At 49.6% G+C, this 19,923-nt stretch overlaps 1 pseudogene; it reads left to right on the forward strand.

Moving 5' to 3' along the window:
• The first annotated feature begins 2,913 nt into the window (after positions 1–2,913).
• LOC143661151 (transcription elongation factor A protein-like 2) lies at positions 2,914–4,250 on the forward strand (annotated as a pseudogene).
• The last annotated feature ends 15,673 nt before the right edge of the window (positions 4,251–19,923 follow it).

A 19,923-nucleotide genomic window follows, 5' to 3' on the forward strand; every position in this document is an offset into this window, starting at 1 on the left:
CCAGGAGGCTTTTCAGGGCTCAGGCGCCTCCCGGGGCCAGGCCAGGTCCTGGGGACCCAGGAAATCACTGAGTGGCAGGAGGCGGTGCGGGTCCTCAGCCAGGGGCAGGACAGTCTGGGCCTGTTCTTCCCTGAGGGGGTGGCGACCTGGCGTCAGGCCCCGGGACCCAGGAGCCGGGAGGGGCGAGGGGCGGAAGATGACGGGGTGGAAGCCACACAGGCTTGGGATGCAGACCCGGCTGGCCACCCGCTTCCTGGCCGGGTGAGCTTGGCTGAATCAGCTACCACGAACCTGGGCGCACTGCCTGCTGAATGGATGCGCCAGTACGTTCCTGGAGACGTTCAAGGGGCAGCCGTGGCACCAGCATCCAGTGCCTGCGGGTTCCCTCCCCCTTCCTGAAGGGGTCCCTGCCACCCTCTGCCTGGTTCCTGGTGAACGTGTTGACCGTGGGCGCCGCTGAGAGCCTGTGTTGAGACCCAGCCGCCCGTGCAAGACGCTCAGTTAGGCTCGGGGCACCTAGAGGTGCCGGAACAGGTTACCAGGCTGACCTTAGTTCAAGAGACTGTTTGGACACCAGCAGCGGCAGGTGACAGGGGCCAGGATGTGGCTGGGGCAGAGGATGGCCAGTCTTGCCTTGTTCCCCACTGTCCCCCAGCTCCTGGCACAGTTCCCAGGCCAAGGCGGTCAGCTCAGACGGGCTGTGCACTGGAGTGGACAAGGCAGAGTCTGGGCACAGGCCTCCTGGAAGTTCAAGTTGTGAAATGTCAACATAATTATGAAGATGCAAACGCAGGAACATTTACTTATGGGAGTTAATGGTTTTTAATGAAGGTAATCAGATAAATCAAATCATTAACTTCTCCTACAATAGATGTATAAACAGGAACGTAATGAATTTGTTGATTGCTCTCTCCTGCTAAAAAGACATTAGAGTAGTCTGTGTAGTGTGAATACACACTTATCTGGGCTCCCTCCTTTGCTTGGGCAACACCACACACACACACACACACACACACACACACACACACACACACACACACACACACACACACACACTGGGACCGCTCCAAGCAGAGAATGTACCTCTCCCATCAGCTCAGAGGATCTCACAGGGTGGGACCCGTGTGCTTTGACTTCTTGTGTTTTGGGTTTTCCTCTCACATGCTCTGCCCAGCAGACAGTCCTGGGGAACAGGACAGAGGGACAGAGACAGGAAGAGGACGGAAGGACATTGAGTGCTGTGTACCTGCACCTCTGCAGCTGTGATCTCATTTAACCCCACAAGGAATTCTATTCCCGTTTCACGGAGTGGGGCACTCGGGCTCGGTGGGCACGGGGTGGTGGTCAGCGACCCCCCGTGCTCGCACAGCTGGTTGTTGAGGGGCAGCCAGGCCTGGAACCAAGCTCTGTCTGAAGCCAGAGTGAGGCCCGACTGAGCTGGAGGGAGCAGAGAGGAGATTCCCCAGAGGGAGGAGTGAGGGGCCACTGCGGCAGAACAGGGCAGCAGGGGAGCCAGCCAGGCTGATGGCCTATTGCCAGATTCTTTGTAAGCCAGAAGAGAAGATGGACAGTGGTGGTGGTGGGGGTGGGTAGCGTCCAGCCTTCCAACTCCCCTCTCCTGATTCACGCTGACGGCAACACTGGCCCCCGGTGCTTCTACTTAGGAAAGCGACAGAGGAGAAAACCCCAGGGCTAGTTCGAGAGGGGTGCTGTCTGCACCCCCTGTCCTGAAACACACACCCACACCAGTGCCAGTCAGGCCAGTGTCTCTCACAGGCCTGGGGCCAAGTGGGCTGGCCTTACAGTTCTATGAATAATGCAAAGAACAAGGGCAGGGGCTGGGGTGGGGGCCAGGTGGGAGCTGAGGTAAATAACGAGCAGACACTCCCAAGAGACAGCTCACCCAAACACCCTCCGAGATACCATCAGGCAGTTACACCGCAAACACAGCCGCTGGTTGGGGCAGCAGCAGGAGACGCTGCCATCTCTCACCCAGGCTTGCAGATGGGAACATTAGTCAGACAAAGGGAGGGAGGGATTGTGAGCTGAAACCACCTCAGGCCTTGGCCAGATTCTCCTGGTAAACAGACCAGCCGGAGAGGCTCTATGGTTTCATTCGTTGAGTGGCGCTGGGGAGGGACAGAGGGAGAGGTCCCGGCCTCTGCCCTAGGCTCATGGAGGAGACGCTGCCCCTGCCATCTGACTCCTGAGCCAGGGGAAGAGACAGCCCCACAATCCAACAGTCTTGGAGAACCAGGTTTATTTGGGGAACCACACTCCCTGCACTCTGACCCTTGGAGCCCACATTAGAGAGGCAATGTTCCCCATTAAGACATCCGAGGTTGGGAGCCATAGCTAAGAGACAGAAAGGGGGGGCCAAGAGGTGGCAGGAAGGGATTAGCAACACAGAAGGGTGTAAGAGGACCTTCTGGCCCACGGCCCCCCACCCCAAGTGAAAGGGAGGAGAGGCAGCCCCAGCCAGGGGACAGAGAGCTGACTCCATGGGCCTTGCCTCCACTGGCGAATGGCGGTTGCCTGGACTGTGTGTCCACGATTCCCTAATACAGTCTTCATGAGGAGGAGAGCCTGCTTCTAGAGAACTTGGTCATGACCTCAGGGTGCCTGGGCAGGCACGGTGGAGCTCTTTGGTAACTCCGGAATTCCTTCCCAGAAGGAACAGTTCTCTTCCCAAGTTGAACCTCATGATGTAGAACCAGGAAACTGAAAAACACGCATGTCGTGGGCCCAGCCCCAGGACAAGGTTTGCCACCAGGGCAGCAGAGTCAGGTCTGAAGAAGAAGAGTGAGGCCTCCTTCCCCGTCTCTGACCCCAGCCAAAAAGAGTTCCACCCTCTCTGGAACTCACATCACATATTGTACATTCCTCTACTGGCACAGTGTGTAGTAATTAAACATGAACCTCCTGTACGACATAATGAGCTGCTTGAGTGCAGGGATGGGGTGTCTGACTCAGAGCGAATGCCCAGAATTTGTTGTAGAGATGGATAGAAGAACAGATGAACAAGCAGATGGACGGACGGATGGATGGATGGGTGGGTGGGTGGATGGATGGGTGGGTCAGTGGGTGGGTGGTAGGTCGGGTGGGTGGGTGGATGGGTGGGTGGTGGGTCGGTGGATGGATGGGTGGATGGTGGGTCGGTGGATGGTGGGTCGGTGGATGGATGGGTGGATGGTGGGTCGGTGGATGGATGGGTGGGTGGATGGGTAGATGGGTGGATGGTGGGTCGGTGGATGGATAGGTGAGTGGATGAGTGGAAGGATAAGTGGGTAGATGAGTGGCTGTATATCCACATCCACCAGCATCCCAGTGGCCACAGTGTGGTTTACCAGATTCTTCCATTCAAGTTGCATCAGCGGCACTTCATTCTAGCTCCAAGCAGCTGATTCACATACCCATTCAGGTATCCTCACCCTGCAAAAGTCCCTCCTCAGACGTGAGTTAGACCAGTCCCCGAACCCACCCTCCCCAGGCTGGGCCCAAGCAGCATCTATTCAAGTTCCCAGACCCCTTACTGTCACTGCAGGCTCTTTCAGGCCTGCACATCTGCTGTTTCTGGCACTCTTAGAGGTTAGAAAAAAAAGAGACAACTTTCTCAGAATCTTTTCAGGACAGGGCAAAGAGGGAAAATCTCAGCGTGGAAAAACTCTACCATGATAACAAAATAAAACTTGAAAACAAGGGAAGATGGAAAATGAAGAAGAGCCACAGGACCGGGGAAAGCCAGAAGCAGCTTGTACTCTGAAAGGCAAGGAAATGTTAGAAAATGAGGGAAAGACAGAAAATAGGAAAAAGAAGGTAAGGAAATGCTAAAGGACAAGGAAAACCCAGAGAAGAGGGAAAGTGAGAGAACACAGGGAAGCCAAAAGAAGGAAATCCAGAGAGCAAAACAAGGGCTGCAGGAAAGTACCCGGCCGAGGATGATGTACCAGGAAAAGCAAAAAGAAAACCCAATAAAGGGCTGGCTGAATACCTCAAACACAAACAGTATGTATTGGAGCAATGAGGAGATAAGAGAATTTGATGAGATGGCTAGGGTAGAGGATGAGGTGAAAAAAAAGAAGAAATTGGTAGTGGGGGGGGGGCGGCGGGTTAAGTGGATGCAAAAAAGTATATAGAACCCTTTCCATGCAAGGGGTCAACAGGAGCTCAGGGGTGGTTGCAGGGCCCCACAAAGGGGCTTTGAAGACATTCCTCTCGTGTACTACCGTCGGGCTTCACTAATGTTTTGACTGATTAGAACATTGCCAACTCTGCTTTCTTATTCCTTGCATTTTCCAAGCAGTCATTTGCTATCCTCTGTGCTTTAACCTTATACTGGTACTTTGCCTTTAGATGCCCTCCCATTACCAGCAGCCTTGTGGCCCCACTGCAGCTGTCTGTTTCAGTAGGGGATTTTCATCCATTCCATGGAAAAAATGCTTACGATGCATTGTTAATTTAAAAATAACAAAACAAAACTAGTTTGTAGAACCATATACACAGCATCAGACCATTTTTATAAAACTCCGGATATTTACCTAGCGAACTATGCAAAGAAAAAACTCTGAAAAACAACAAAGGAAATGAATTAGAGGCCAGAGCCTATTTCCACTCTGCTAAAAACCTATTTGGGTTGTGGTCGCATCAGAGAACTTCCCCAGCCCTATAGGCATATGGGCAAGGAAGTGGAAAGACCAGAGTCAGGACAGGTAGAGGAATGGGGAGGATTCCAAAGGAAAGTGAGACACAGCCTCGCTGTCCCCCCACCCCCATTCAATGCTGACCTGACCTCCAGAGAGGGAGAGAAAGGCCATTTCAAGACAGGGGTCAGTGCTTCAAAGCTCCCGGCACTGCCCACACCCAGACCCCTGTAACCACGAGCTGGAACCACCAGTCAGGGGTGGAATCATGAACTAGAGTTACCCCAAAGCTAACCCAGAACCAACCCCAATAACAATAGATTAGCAAACACTTTCATAGCAATTATGTGCCAGGCACCAGTCCAAGTGCTTGACGTATGTTAATTCATTGAAACCTCACAACAGCCCTGTGAGGCAAGACCTCTTGTTATCCTCATTTTACAAATGAGGATGCTAAGGCCCAAGGAGGGTGTAGAACTTGCTCAAGGTCACACGGCTAATAAGTGGTAGAGCCGCGGTTTGAACTCAGAAAACCTGGCTCCCCAGTCTTTTCCTCCTGGCCACTATATCATATTGTCAAATGCAGCTCTGCTCTGGATTCAAACCCCAGCCTAACCCTAATGTCACCCTCCTCCTTGTATTCCTAACTCCATCGCCTCTAATTCACCTGTATGCCCTGACCCCATCAGTAACAGAATCCTCTAAAGATAAACCCCATTGTCAGGAATTATAAGGGATAGAGGACCAAAGTCAACGATGCCTGCGAGAGGCAAACCAATAAACCTAGAGCGTGGCACATTGCACGGAGCTACTGGCCCAGTGTCTGCAACAAATCAGTGGCATGAAAAACAAATAAATAGATAAAAGGGGAGGAAGAGATGCTTCAGATTCAGAAACCTAAGAATTATTGCAAGCAAATGAGCTGCTTGGTGCTTTTTTGGATCTTGTCCGGTTTGAATAAATTAATCACAAAAATACTTTTTCTTTTTTTTTTTTTAGACAATTGAGGTTGTTTGAGAATAAGCTGAGTATTGGATGACAAACCATAAGGAACTGGTGTCAAGTTTGTTGGGTGGGATAATGGCACTGTGGTTGGATAAGGAAATGCTCCCAACACTGAAGTATTCAGGAGTGAAATGGCACACAGTGCCTGGAATTTGCTTTAAATCACTTTGGCAGAGAGAGAGAGAGAGAGAAAAAAAAGATGAATAAAGGATGGAAGCAGCGAACGCGGGGAGATACTGGCCATTAGTCCAGGTCGTCCGTGCAGCAGACACTGGGGCGCGGTTAGAGGTGAAGGATTTTATTGGAGGAAACAGCTGCGAGAAAGGAGCTGGAGAAGGAGCCGACCGGCTAGGAGGGGCGTCAGTCTGGGTGCCAGGAGGGAGAGAAGGTCGAGTTCCAGCGTCGCCAGGGCCGTGCAGCCCCAGGAGTGTAGGGAGAAGTCGCGGGGGGCATCCTCGGATTCAGTGGGGAGAGTCCCCACTACCCAACCCGCCTGCCTCAGTGTCCCCACCCCCGCCCCACCCCCTGCCCCTAACTCTGGGAGCCCCACAGCTGGGCCCAAGGGCAGCCCTGCCCTCCGGGAGGAGGTCCACCAGTTCCCTTCCTTCACTAATCTCTACTTTGGGGTATGTTCGACATTTTTCCCTATGAAAAGTAAAAGAAAAAGGAATGGACGGAGCAGAAAAGTCTAGGGAAGGAGAAAACATAACTATTCACAGCAAGGTTTGGACGAGCCCAACTGGGACCAACGGGCAGCCGCAGTCCGTGGCGCGACCTCCCGCTCCAGTCCCCGGAGCGCGAAGAGCAGCGCTGCGTGGCCTCCGCGTGGCTCCCACGTGGCTTCCACCTGGCTCCCGCGTGACCTCCGCTCCTCGGGTTCAACTCAGGCACCCCGCAGAGGGGGGGACGGCAGGGCCTCCGCGGCATCATGCCTGCGGGACAGACAAGGAAATCCTTCTGCGTACCTGGCCTCACTCCGGTTAGGAAGCTTGCCCGCGTCTTCCAGCTGCTGGGGAGCAGGTGAGGGACTGGGCTCAGCTCTCAGGTCCGGGGCTCCCCAGGCTCTTCCGTGTCCAGGCCGAGAGCTGGGTCTCTCTGGCCCCCCGTGGAACTGCCCGCACTGCTGTGCCAAAGACCCCGGGGAAGGGAGAGGGCTTCTTTTGTAAGAAGACAGGTAGGGTTCAAAGGTCAGCCTGTGGAGGGGAAGAGTTAAAGCTCTGTCTGAGGTCAGGACAGGGTCGCCCTGAGGTCAGGGTGAAGGAGCTGACCTGGACCTGGGAGTGAGGTTCCTGGAAGCCATTCGGGCCGCAGTGCTAAGGAGCAGGTCCCTGTTGGCCAGACTCACGCAGCCTCCTAACCCCGCTCTAGATGGTCCCTCAAGAGCCGCCTGACCGGGTTTGAGGCCATTGACAGCAGACTACTGTGCCCTGCCCATTGCTGCAGATGTAAGTCAGAGCCCTGCAGCAGCAAGGGCCACCTTCCACCTCCACCCAGGGCCAGGAGGGGCCAGGCTTGGGCCCCAAGAGGAAGTTTCAGAGAGGCTGTAGCCTGGGAGGGTTGTTGGCCTCAGGCTAAACTGACCAGGGGAACCATTTTCTCAGACTGCCTCTCACTCCCCTTTCTGTGGCTGACCCCTGCAGCAGTATTCCCCCAGCACCACCACAGGCCGATTCCCCCATTCACCCTGAAAGGGAAGGTCTGGATGTCCCACCACTTTGCGAAAGGAAGCTGGAGGAGGCAATGCTTAATCCCAAGAGAGAACGCTGCTGTGCAACTGGCAAATCTGGAGCCCATTTCTGAACATGGGGTTCTCCTGGTGCCCCAAATAAGCCAGGTCCGGCCAAACTAGAGCTAGATCTTCTTCTACCTTCCTACCTCGGCACCTGCCCAAGGCCAAAGTTAAGGTGCTGCTGAATCGGCTGGCAGGGACTGCACTTCTTCAAGCCACGCTGAGCCCACCACCCACAGTCTGTGGTGCCCTCTCCTTCCCTCCCTCACCCATCCACCGGCCCTGGGAACACACCCCGGGAGAGCCCAGCAAGGCCAGGTTGCTTGGCCACCACACTGCCCTGGCCTTGGGGTGAACCCTTCTCTCTCTCCCGAGCATTGCTGCCTGCTTCTTCTTCAGCTGGTCACCCCAGCGCCTTGAGATTGTCATGAGAAATTGTACCCATTTATCCAGTATTTGAACTTTAGAGCTTGGGATCATTCAAGACAGACTCTAATGTTTATTAATGAAGGGTCCTGGGTCAATCCACAACTAACCTGCACCAAGTCCAAAGTTATCTTGATAACTGACATTGGATCTAACCAAAATGGGCCCGCCTGGCATGCGCACTGGCTTAGACTTTAACCTGTAAGTCACCTGCACCTCATTGTAATACAAAAACCCACGCCCACCAGCATACTAAGGCCACCATTTTCTTTCATATGTTCTGTGACTAATGTAATCGACCTGTGCGTGCTCAACAACTAGTTAACTTCTAATTATATCACCTGGGTCCATTGTGCCCATTATCCCAAACCCTGCCCCCCCATTTTTTTTTGGTGGTGGGGGGAGTGCATGGTCCAGGAATCAACCCACATGGAAAGTGAGCATTCTATGAACCACCCATGCACCCCTCTTTGCCCATCTTTTGAGACTATAAAACTATCAGAATTATTGCATTTCAGGGAGACAGATTTGGGGGCCCATAGACCATCTGATCTGCTACATGCCTAGTAATAAACTCTTTCTTTGAAGCCCTAGTGTCTCAGGAAAGGTCATTTGAGCGCATGGGGCAAAACAATCTCTGGCCTTTCTCCTGAAGCTGTCCTCCTCACAAGTCTAACGGAGTGGAAGAGGCAGCCATGGGCCAATCCAGACCACGTGATTTTCCTGAGGCCCCCCCACAAGCTGAGAACAGTTTTTACAGGTGAGCATTTGCAATCAATTTGTTGATAGGGTTTGCTAACTTTGAATCTTAATTAAGCAAAACCTTATCCCCTCCTCCCAATTCTATTCTTTGCCTTAGTCGACCTGTATTATTTTTTATGGATTATGGTTTATAGTGAAATTATATTTCTTCATCAATTTTTAACAAATGTGCCACACTAATGCAAGGTGTTAATAATGGGAGAGGGGTGGTATATATAGGAACTCTGTATTTTCTGCATGATTTTCTATAAACCTGCAATTTCTCTAAAAAAACAGGACCAGTTTCACAGTTGTTTTATTTAATCTTTAAAGAACATATAATTTCAAGTTTCTTAAACAATACTGGACCAGAGAAAAATGGGGTAAACTCCCCCAATTTATTTTATGAAGCCAGAATAACTATAATATGAAAGCAAATAAACATAGTACAAATAAACCCATAAACTGTCTCTCATTTATAACCATAGATACAAAAATTCTAAATAAAATAACAAAAATAATGTAGCAAACATTGAAAATCAGACTAAACAGTTTGACCAAGTAGGGTATATTCCAGGAATACAAAGGTGATTTGACATTAGGAAATGTTAGCACAATCCATTTCATCAAAATATTAAAAGAGCAACAAACTAAGAGTTGCTGAAATTGTTCTGTTAAAATACAGCAGTTACTCCCAATAAAAAGTCTAAATGAAATAGCCATAGAAGAAAACAAAAGAAGGTACTCGATATTATTATTCTATTTAAAATTTTGTCAATAAAAATTTGTGGAAATTTATTTTCCTTCTTGTTTTATAAGTACCCATAATATTTTCAATTTTCCCCCTTGGCTTGCAAAGTCTAAAATATTTACTGTTTTGCCCTTTATAGAAAGTTTGCAGACTACTGATCTAAAACAGCTGATTTAAAGGGTGTTCAAGTCACTTGGCCCTAAGCTCCCCCTGCTCCCCCCAATCCAACCAGACTACCTGGGTTCAAATCCTGGCCCTTCCATCTCCACCTTAGATGGTGGAAAAGTCTTTGTGCCTCAGTTTCCTCGTCTGTAAAATGGGAATAATAATAGTTTCCTATTCAATATTATGAGGTTTGAATGAGTCAATATTTATAAAGCACTTAAAAAATAATGCCTAGCACATGGTAAATGTATGTGTTTGATAAATAAACAAAGCCTCTTCCAATCTAGGGGCACTTCGAATACTCTGTTTACTCGCATCTCCTGCAGGCAGTTTCCTTCTCCTTCCAGGGAACCCTATCTGTATATCTTATCTCTGGAACACAATGAAAGCCCTGACAACACATGCACGCTATTCTCTGGGCTCTGTTCCCTGCAAGCTCCTTGAGGCCAGGAATAATGTCACCATGTCTTCTTTATTTCCCATGTGAGTCTAGAGCTGAGTATAAAATGAAATTTCACAAACACACCAAGGAAGAAAAGAGAAGTGATATTCAACAACTACTTGAATCAAGAAGAGCTTTAACTTAAAAGTGAAAAGAGTCATCGTAAAGGAAAATATTTTTGGTTTGATTGCTTAGAGTATGTCTTCTCTATGTCAAAAAACAACATAAGTCAAAATAAAATTAAACAGAAAAACAATATTTGAAACAAATGTGGCCAGTAAAGGGAGGGTTAATGTCCTCAATATACAAAGAGCTTTTGCAAATTAATAAGAAAAAAAAAACAAACCTAAACATACCCATTTAGCTATCTAAATATATCTATCCAGAAATAGATAAATGGGAAAGTGATTTAAATTTTAAAAAGTAGAAATATAAATGGCTAACAAGTCAAAATTTTTCAAATCATTAATAAACCATAGATGCAATTCATATGAATAAAAAAGATAAGTTTGCACATCAAATTAATAAGTGGTTTTTACAATAAGAGTTTCCAGGTTTGGCAACAAAACAGAAAAATTAACACTGCCAATAAAAGTGTAAATTAATCATCTCTATAAATTTGGCAATATGTATCAAAGGCCTTTTTAAAAATTCTTAACTTTGACCCAGTAGTATGACTTCTGGGAATTTTCCCCAAGGAAATCATCTGATAGGTGATAAAGATTTATGCACAGTGTTGTGGAAAATTGGAAATCACTTACATGTCCTACAATAGGGGATTGGTTTAATAAATTATGGTCTACCTATCTGCCAGGAGATTATGTAATCTTTTAAAATAATGTTTGCAAAGAGTATTTAGACATGAGATGCAAAATTGTACAGTTCTATTTCAAGTATGTTTACGTGCCTAGAAAAGAGACTGGGAGGAAGTACTCATGACTCCCCACCTTCTGGGACAGTACAGGGAGCTGAGCTGAGCCCGTACATGCCTGCTGCTTGTGTCTGCTTTGGGTGGGAGTCTCTGTGCCTTGGGGTGCCCTGGGGCCAGGTTGTAGCTGTGGTTGTATGGGAGAATGTCTGCATTTGTGAACTTGGCTGTGAAAGCACATGCCTGGGTACGTTCTCAACGTGTACATGTCCATCTCATGTACAAGTCTTTGTGCTTAAGCACAAATATTCCTTGTGGCACACACATTCCTTAGCCTACACCTCATTCCCACACTCTGACCACAAGTGTCCAGAGCACTTGGTCCCCAAGCTGTGCCCCCCACCCCGAGCATCGGCACACCCAGTCAGGGGGTCAGCAGCTCTCAGAGGACCACAACTGGAGCTGGTCCAGGCCTAGCTGGGTCTAATGATAGGTGATTTTGGAGATCCTAAAGTCCTAGAAGGAGGGGCAATTAATTCCCAAGGCCCAAAAGGCCTTGGGCTGCTCCCTTAGCTCACCCAGACCCCATCTGAGCACCGCCTGTGTCCGGGACCCACAGAGAGAAAGCCCACATGCCTCCCCAGTTTGCAGGCACGCCACACACTGAGTCACAGCATGGGCCCCGGCTCCCCCGGCCTGAGGTCCCTTTCTGTCCCAGTTCCCGTGAAGGGGCTGTGAGGTGCCGGGATTTTCCACCAAGGATGACCTGCACAATTGCTGGCTCTGCCAGGGCAGGGCTGGCTCCGCCCACTGGCCTGGTTGGCGATAAGTGGGCCCCACCTGCTCCCTTCGCCCAGGAGCAGGTGGGGGCAGGCTGCGGGGGGTGTGTGCCGTGATCCTATCTGGAGCACCCGGCCCAGCACAGGGGGTGTGGAACTCTCCAGACACCCAACGCCTTGCCGGGGCCCTGCTACTGACCCAGAATCCAACATGACCTCGGGCCCCTGGCCTGTCTGTCCCCTCTCTGGGCCCATCCTCCCACAACCAGGTCATCTTGTCTGTCCCTCTGCCTCCAAGCTTGGCTTACGTTCAACTTGGCACGTGTTTGTTGGGCACCTGCTCGGTCCTTGGGGAGCTCTCTCGGAGGCAGCCCAGCCACCCCGGATCCTGAGTCACGGCAACGTTCCTGTAAAACGAGGCAGGGATGCCTCAGCCAGTACGGCCAGTGTGTGCGGAGCCTCCAGAGGCTGGGCGTGTGGGGAGAGAGGACAGAGGAGCTTGGGGCCTTTCCTGCCTGCCAAAAAGAGAGCACGTACAGATTCCATCCACGGCCACTATGGGCCCTTACCTGTGTGCCAGGCACTTGCCAGGCCACTGACAACACCATTGCCTTCTTGGAACCTGTAGTCTATATGGGAAGATGTATCCATGAAAGAAAAGTGAAGCTTTAAGCCAAAGGCCATGGCACCAGGAGAGCCCATGGCAGGTGTCCTCCTGCCCACGTGGGGAGGGCGGCTGTGTCCCCCACACCAAGGACCCATGGACCCGATTTCCCAGCATGGGACCTTCACTTCCTCCTCCGAGTTCTCAAAGCCCCAGAAGTCACCATAAGGCAGGAGCCCGAGTCCTCCCAGTGCTGGCAGGATGTTCGTAGCCCCCCTACCCCAGGCTCCCTCTGGAAGGACTTCTACCAATCTCCAATGTCAGAGACAAAATAGAGGTGACATGGAAACAGGACGGGGTGGAGCTGCGGAGAGGAGGGGAGGCTCCTGGGTCCAAGGCTGCCTGAGTGAGGGCAGCTGGGAGACGGGCGTTCTCAGTCCAAAGCTGAGGACTGCGCGCCCAGGCAGAGGGGACAGCAAGGGAAAGGCAGTGAGGGGTGGGCACATGCAGCAAGGCGGGACATGAAGGCCGCCGAATGGTCCGGGGTGGAGGGGCAGGTAGGGGAGGCCTCCTGCCTCTGTGCTAAGCCTGCTGGGAAGCCACTGAAGGAATCTGAGCAGGTGATGGGATGAATTTTACATCTAAAGGCCCCTCTGGCTTCCGTGCAGAGGATTGTAGGAGGCCAGCAGAGGGGAGCAGGGGGCCCTCGGGGGCTCTGGCCACAGTCCAGGTGAGACGCCCCAAGGCCCTGACTGGGAGCAGCCAGCCACGGGGAATCAGGGCGCAGAGACAGAAGGGGGCACTAAGGGTTGGTGGGAGGGACAGACGCCCCCAGGGGAATTCGGCCCCAGACCCTGTGGGTTGGGATTGGGTGAAGTTTCTGAGGCCAAACCCCTCCGCCTGGAGCCCCTTAAGCCCTGGGGAACCCATGCATGGGACGTAGAGGGCTTTTGCTCACCTCTCACTGGCTCTCTTTTCAATCACACTTGTAGCCAGCACCACAGATGCGCACAAAGTACCGGTGACTTTGTCACCAATAGAAATCAGATATTTCATATCACGTTACAGTTAGGAAGATATCCGAAAGTATCATAAATGCTTATCACTACACTGAAATGATGGAAATTATTAGACCTGCTGGTAAATGTTGTTATTTAAAGCATTAACAAGAAGCACGCATCATTCCCAGCTGATGATTTAGTGGCAGCCCTAGCAGCTTTCAGCTGACCAATGGTTCCCACCAGAGAACAGGGCATCTGGTCAACCCAAGGAGACTAATAATTTGATATCTCAATAAACCATCAAAAATGTTTGTGTTCAGCTTTTATTTAGTGGAAATGGGCAGAAATGTTTTTCTTTTTGCAATTTATTCAGATATAGTCACACACCACGCAAGCGATCCAAAGTATACAATCAATGGCTCGCAGTATCATCACATAGTTGTGTATACATTCCCATGATCACTTGTAGAACATTTTCATTACTCCAGAAAAGACACAAGAATAAACAATAAATCCCCAATCCTCCCATACTATGTTTACCCATAGTGTTATACAGTACATTTGTTACAATTGATGGAAGATTATTAAAATATTACTGTTAACTCTAGTTCATGGCTTACAATAGGTACATTTTCCCTATATATGTCTCCATTATTAACAGATTTTTTTTATATTAACAGGTTTTTAACTAGTATAAATTGCATACGTTTTTCTTTCTGTTCAAAATAAATAATTAACTACTTGCAGTAAATGTAACATATTCTAAATTACTTGGGATTGGTTTTTTGTGGGTTTTTTGATGTGCTATTTGGCGAGGTCACATTTCATTATTTTTCCATGTGAGTTTCTCTTTATTGCAGCACCATTTATTGAATTTTTCTTTGGTTTTTGTTCGTTTGTTCTGCTTGTTTGTTTTTGTTTGGGGGGAATGTGCAGGACCAGGAATCGAACTTGGGTCTCCCACATGGCAGGCAAAAATTCTACCACTGAATTACCCTTGCACCCCTTTGGAATTGGTTTTAATTCATAATTTTCCCATTATTTGTAACTGGCCACTGTGGGTCACACCCTTTAGTTTACAGAAATATCATTATTGAGCCTAATTTACAATATATTGTTTCTATTCTGACTCATGGTCATACACTGCCCCAGTTTCTCGGGTTCTTGGTCTTCATTTTCCTAAACTGGACCTGTTTTTGAGAGCCATGTCAAAAAGTTTAAACTTTATATAAGAAAATATTTTCTTATGTCATTCCCCCAAATAAAGAGTGCTGCTGGCACCATGCACAATTTGGTTGCAGAATTTCAGTTGATTACAGCTTTTGACTCAGGGTCTTAGGTGGGAGGTGCGACATATAATTGTTTCATGCAAGCTGCACATGCTTATTGCAGAAACAAATAATCAAGATCGGTTAGCTGAGTGCTTTTTAATGCCACTTGAGGGCACGATTTTAGTGGGAGCCTGGCTAATTTACATTGTGCCCATTAGGTAAGGGATAGTAGGTGGAAGCCTGAGTTAGACAGCGCCACGCTTCCAGCTCAAGTCTTTGTGCTCCTTACAAGCTGGCTACTGACAGTTGCCCAGGCTGGCTTTTGCACATCCACCCTCACCCCAGTTCTTCTTGCCAAAGGAAACTGGGATCCCGAACTCACTTTCACAGCCCTTTTTACATCAGCTCCTATATTCCCTCTACAGGGAAGCCCAAGACCCACCAAGAATCTTATTAATAGAGGGTAGGTCTTGTCCTTACTGTTGGGGCATCATTGAAAGGTGGGTATGGGTTGTGGTGAAGGTTTCAAATGGCCACCGTCCTTGCACAACACAAGTGTGAAGGGGTCCAAGGTTATCTTGGGGGTTCTCAAGCACCCCTCTTCATCTGGGCTGCCCCTCTACTGCCACCTACCCTGAGAGTAATGTGTTTGATCACTATAATCAGGGGATTTGCTTCAGTCCAGAAGGACGAATCAACACAGCTAGAACTTTAAGCACCAAAAGTTAGGATCGTGGGCTTTCTGGGGAGACTTTCTGACATGTCTAGCATCACGCCCAGCCCACCTGTCCATTGGTTGGACCTACTTCTGAACTCTGATCCCCCTTGGGAAAGTATCTGAGTTTCCTGACGTCCTGTCAATAGGCATCTCATTCCCTGGGAGAGAGGGCATGACCCAGGAAGTCTCATGCTTTCTTTCTGAAGTACAGGCAGTGTCAGGAAGGGAGAGCTGGCCAGGGCTGAGGAACCAGCGGAGTTAGCTCAGGAAGACTTCCTGGAGGAAGAGGCAACAGTCTTTTGCCCCTTGCCAGCATTGCCCAGAACATTCCATCAGCATACAGAAACTTTTAGAACTTTACCCTTCCTTTCCACCCTTTACATACACCCTATGTTTCTGGCCCCTGAATACAAATCCTTTCCATTCCTCTGGCTACTTCCTTGCCCAGAAAGTCTTCTGCCCAGCTTGCTTCTCTGAAATCTTCAGAAGACTTCCATGAAGCTGTTGCTAAACACCCAGCCCACCTGAGTATTCTCCTATGGCTACTCTCCAGACGTTCCTGCACAATTGTCTACGAAGTTGTCCCTCAAAGTCCCACATCTCCTTCTTCTTGCATCCCCCGTAGTCCAAAGTAAATGGACAAATTTTTCTAAGGTCACAACTTGCTTCCCTGGAGAAGAGAATTGGAGCCAAGACTTGACAAATGATGGCCAAGTGAGGGGACAGGACAGGCACGTTGGGTTTGCACTCTGGCTCTCCAATATACTAACTGGGCATTCTTGAACCAGCCCCTTCCTCTCTCTGAGACTCGGTTTTCTCATCTGCAAAATAGGACTATTTGAAAGCGCTTTGTAAACTGCAAACTACTAAATACCTAAATGGAGATCATACTCAGGAATTGCTGGTAGGATGGATAGAGTGAATTCCAGGCCAGGGCAAGGATCTGGGGCAGGTGTGGGTGGCTGTCTGCCTCACCTTTGCACAGAAGCAACCCTGGGCCAGAGTTCCCGACCCTCCCTCCCCCCAAATCCAGGGATTTGCCAAACAGGCAGCTCTCGCCTGGAAAGAAAGTGACTCAGGCCTCCAGGAGGACTGGAATGAATCAGGGCGGCAGGGACTGAGGTTGGGGCCCCCACCCAGGGGCCTGGGGCTCTCCCAGCAAGAAGAACATGCGCCGTCCCTGGCGCCCAGCAGGTGAAAGGGCAAGCCTGCCGAAATGTGCCCTAGCCAGCCAGTGGGGCATGATGACAATCAACTGCACACTCACCGCCACATTCCAGACCTGTCAGGGCGCCTTCACAAGTGCTATCTTGTCCTGCACAAAACTCTAAAACCTGTGAGTCCAGGAGGTCTGTGCTCGGCATGGCCCCAGGCAAGTCCCCTGGGCCTCAGTTGTCTTCTCCGTTCAAGGCTGGTGGACTAAAGCAGCTGTCAATGGGAGGCAATGGACGCAGGAGGCAGGGGCACCTAGGACCCCTGGAGGGTTCGAGTCCCAGCCCTGTCATTTACAGCTGTGTGGCCTGACCCCTCCCTGCTCGTCTTCCTCAGCAATCCCTTCAGGTCCTTCCCGCTCTCACCACTGGTGGGATGCTCCAATCTAAGTCCTCAGCCTGGACCTGCCCTTCAGACTCCTACGTCCGGCTGTCCCTGGGATTCGCAATGGGCAGCTCACACTTGATATGCCCAAGACTGAACTCTGATCACCCCAAAAAGCCCTTTCTACCCTGTATCTCGATAAACAGCTACACCCTCCTTCCTGGTATTTTGACTCCTCTCATTCTCTCCACCTCACACCCAACCCTTCAGCAAACCCTGTCTCTACCTTCAAAACAGATCCAGAATCCCACTGCTCCTCTCGACTGCCTCTGCTCCCTGCTCCGGCTGCCCTGTCCCTCCGTCGCACCCTTGCCCTCCTTCTCAGCTCTCCACTCAACAGCCGGAGGGGTCTTTTATGAAGACATCAGATCAGGTCCCTCCTTGCTCCAAGCCCTGCCAAAGGCTGCCCATTGGTCTCAGAGCAAGAGCCAAACCCCAATAATGCAGTCATCTCCAATTCTTTTATTTTATTTTTATTGATAAAATTTAACATACAAACATACAAATATTCTTAACATCCAAACATTCCATACATGGTATACAATTAATGGCTCACAGTATCATCACATAGTTGTGTATTCATCACCATGATCATTTTTTAGAAGAATATCTATCTTTTTGTTCCTGACATTTCATTCAACCTGCAGCCCTAAAGTTCACTCACCTAGTTGCGTGCCCAACAACTTCATTCCTTCTTAAGGCCCGGCTTGGGAGTCCATTGTATGTATGCACCACAGTTGTCCTCAGTCGTTGTACCCTTAGGCCACGTCCATCTATTGTGGATCACGGCCACTGGCCAGAAACACCAGCGTGCCATCCTCCTCTTCTTAGCATGTAAACAACTTTATCTGGGGGAAAAAGTAAAATCCACATAATGGCCAGCAGGATCTCCTGCCCCGTCCTGGGTTACCTGTCTGCCCTCCTGCCCTGCTCCTCCCACTTCTTCCTCCACTCCGGTCACATCCACCCCCATGCTGTCCTTTGACCCGGCAGCTGGCTCCCCTCTCAGGGCCCATATGTGCCTCCCCCAGGTCTCTACATGGCTTCCTTCTTCACCTGCTACAAGTCTGGGCTGAAATGAGGCCTTCCTTGGCCAGCCCCCTCCTGATTTAAATTGCAACGACCCCTACCCCCACTCCTAGCGTTCCCAATTGGCTTTAGGCTCCTTTATTCCCCCCCCCCCCCACCGCTTATCACCTTCTAACATATCACATTATTTGTTATCAATTGTTTGCTGCCTTCCTCTCCCTGTCACATGCCAGTGCCAGGTTTTGTTCCCTGCTGTGTCCCAAGCACCTGGCACAAGGTGCACACTCCATAAAGAGGTAGGTTGTAGTGGTGAAGAGAGCTTTGGTAATCAGCTTAGGTTGAAATCCCAGTCCTGCCGTTTCCGAACTGTATGACGTAACTTCTTTGTGCCTCAGTTTCCTCAAGTATAAAATTTAAACTAATAATGGTATCTGACTCATGGGGTTATTGTGAGATTAAATAAGACAAAGCATGTGAGGCACTTGGCTCCATGGGTGGCCCATGACATGCTCAGTGCATGCTGACCTGACCTACACAGCCTCTCACGGGGTGCAGGGGGCTCAGACCCCCAAGCACAGGCCCTCCTGGGAAGCTCCCCTCAGCTCCCTGTGCAGGTTCCTCTTGCTCCCTCGCGCTGAGAAGCAGGAGTGTGCTTTGGGCTAGCAGGGGCTGCTCTGATACACTGCTGGGTCATCTTGGGATGGAGCCAACCCCTGAGAGGCTGAGTGTGACAGGGAGGAGGCCAGGCCAGCGAGCAGCCACTTTTTTTTTTTTTAACTTTTTTATTTTATAGCATAACATGTATACAAAGCAAAGAAATAAAAAAGCAATCATTTTCCAAAACACTCTTCAACAAGTAGTTACAGGACATCCCAGAGTTTGTCACGGGCTACCATACGATCCTCTTAGATTTTTCCTTCTAGCTGCTCCAGAATATAGTAGGCTAGAGGGCTTAAACTTTTTTTTTATCATCACTATTGACTTTTTTCCTTCTTTTTCTTTTTGTGAAAAATAACATATATATAAAAAAACAATAAATGTCAAAGCATAGCACCACAATTAGTTCTAGAACATATTTCAGAGTTTGACATGGGTCACAATTCCACAATTTTAAGTTTTTACTTCTAGGGGTTCTAAGTAACCCATGCTATTCCTATTTCCTGCAACTAGAGGCTGCAGCAGCAATTCGTTATCAGATCTTCAAGTTCCAGAAGATTCCATAGCCCACAGCTTGAATTTAACTCCAACCAAGAGGAAAAGATATACGATGTTCCCACGAATCTCTCTTGATGGCTTGTGAACATCTCTGGACTGTACTATTGGATTTATGATTTATATTCTACCTACTCACAAACACAGCATGAGGCGGCTGACAATAAAATATGCATCCAGTGCTACTACCAGCAAAAATTAGTAATAAATTAAAATTCAAGAGGAGGAAGACACAAATATGCCAACTATAGAGGCTGACATGCATAATTGTGATTAAGGATTAAATTCACACCTGAGTCCCCGACAGCCAAGGAATAAAGGAGTCTCCAGGAGTTCTATATCCACCCTCGCATCCTGCCCTACCTCCCAGCATCTGGAAACCTTTGAAGAAGGCTTGTAGGCTGACTGAAAAGTTGGGCGCCCCATCTCCTGGGCAGCCTCAGCTTACACCATATCTTTGTTCTCAGTCTCTCTCTGGAGACCAGTCCTGGGGCAGGCAGGGGGTGCCTGCTCTTACTCATCTCTCTCTCCTGGGAAATGGTCTGTGGGCAAGACCCCCAGCCCACCCACGGGGAGGGTGCCTCTGGCTCGTGAAGTCACGGCTGGCCTTGCCTGGCACCTGTCCTGTCCTCTTAATGAACCTGTCGTCATTAAAGGGAAAGTTCCAAGGGGCCAAGTGGAGTGATTCTAAATGACTTAATTTACTTATAATTTAAAGGGCAGGCAAAGGAACGAAATTCTTGCAAGGGCAGTTTGGACACCTGCTGGGGTCATGGGTGCTGTGAAGTCGTCCCCCAGCAGGAGGCTTTAGTTCTTGTGTCACCTCTTCCCAGGCCCCACACTGGGGTCCGCAGCGGGAGGGCTGCAGCAGGCCCTGGAGTCTCACCATCTCAGGAGAGTCTGGCAGCCAAGGGTCACAGCAAGGCTCAGCCTTTGTGACTTAACC

The sequence above is a fragment of the Tamandua tetradactyla genome, chromosome 17 (assembly GCF_023851605.1).
Source record: "Tamandua tetradactyla isolate mTamTet1 chromosome 17, mTamTet1.pri, whole genome shotgun sequence".
Lineage (NCBI taxonomy): Eukaryota > Metazoa > Chordata > Mammalia > Pilosa > Myrmecophagidae > Tamandua > Tamandua tetradactyla.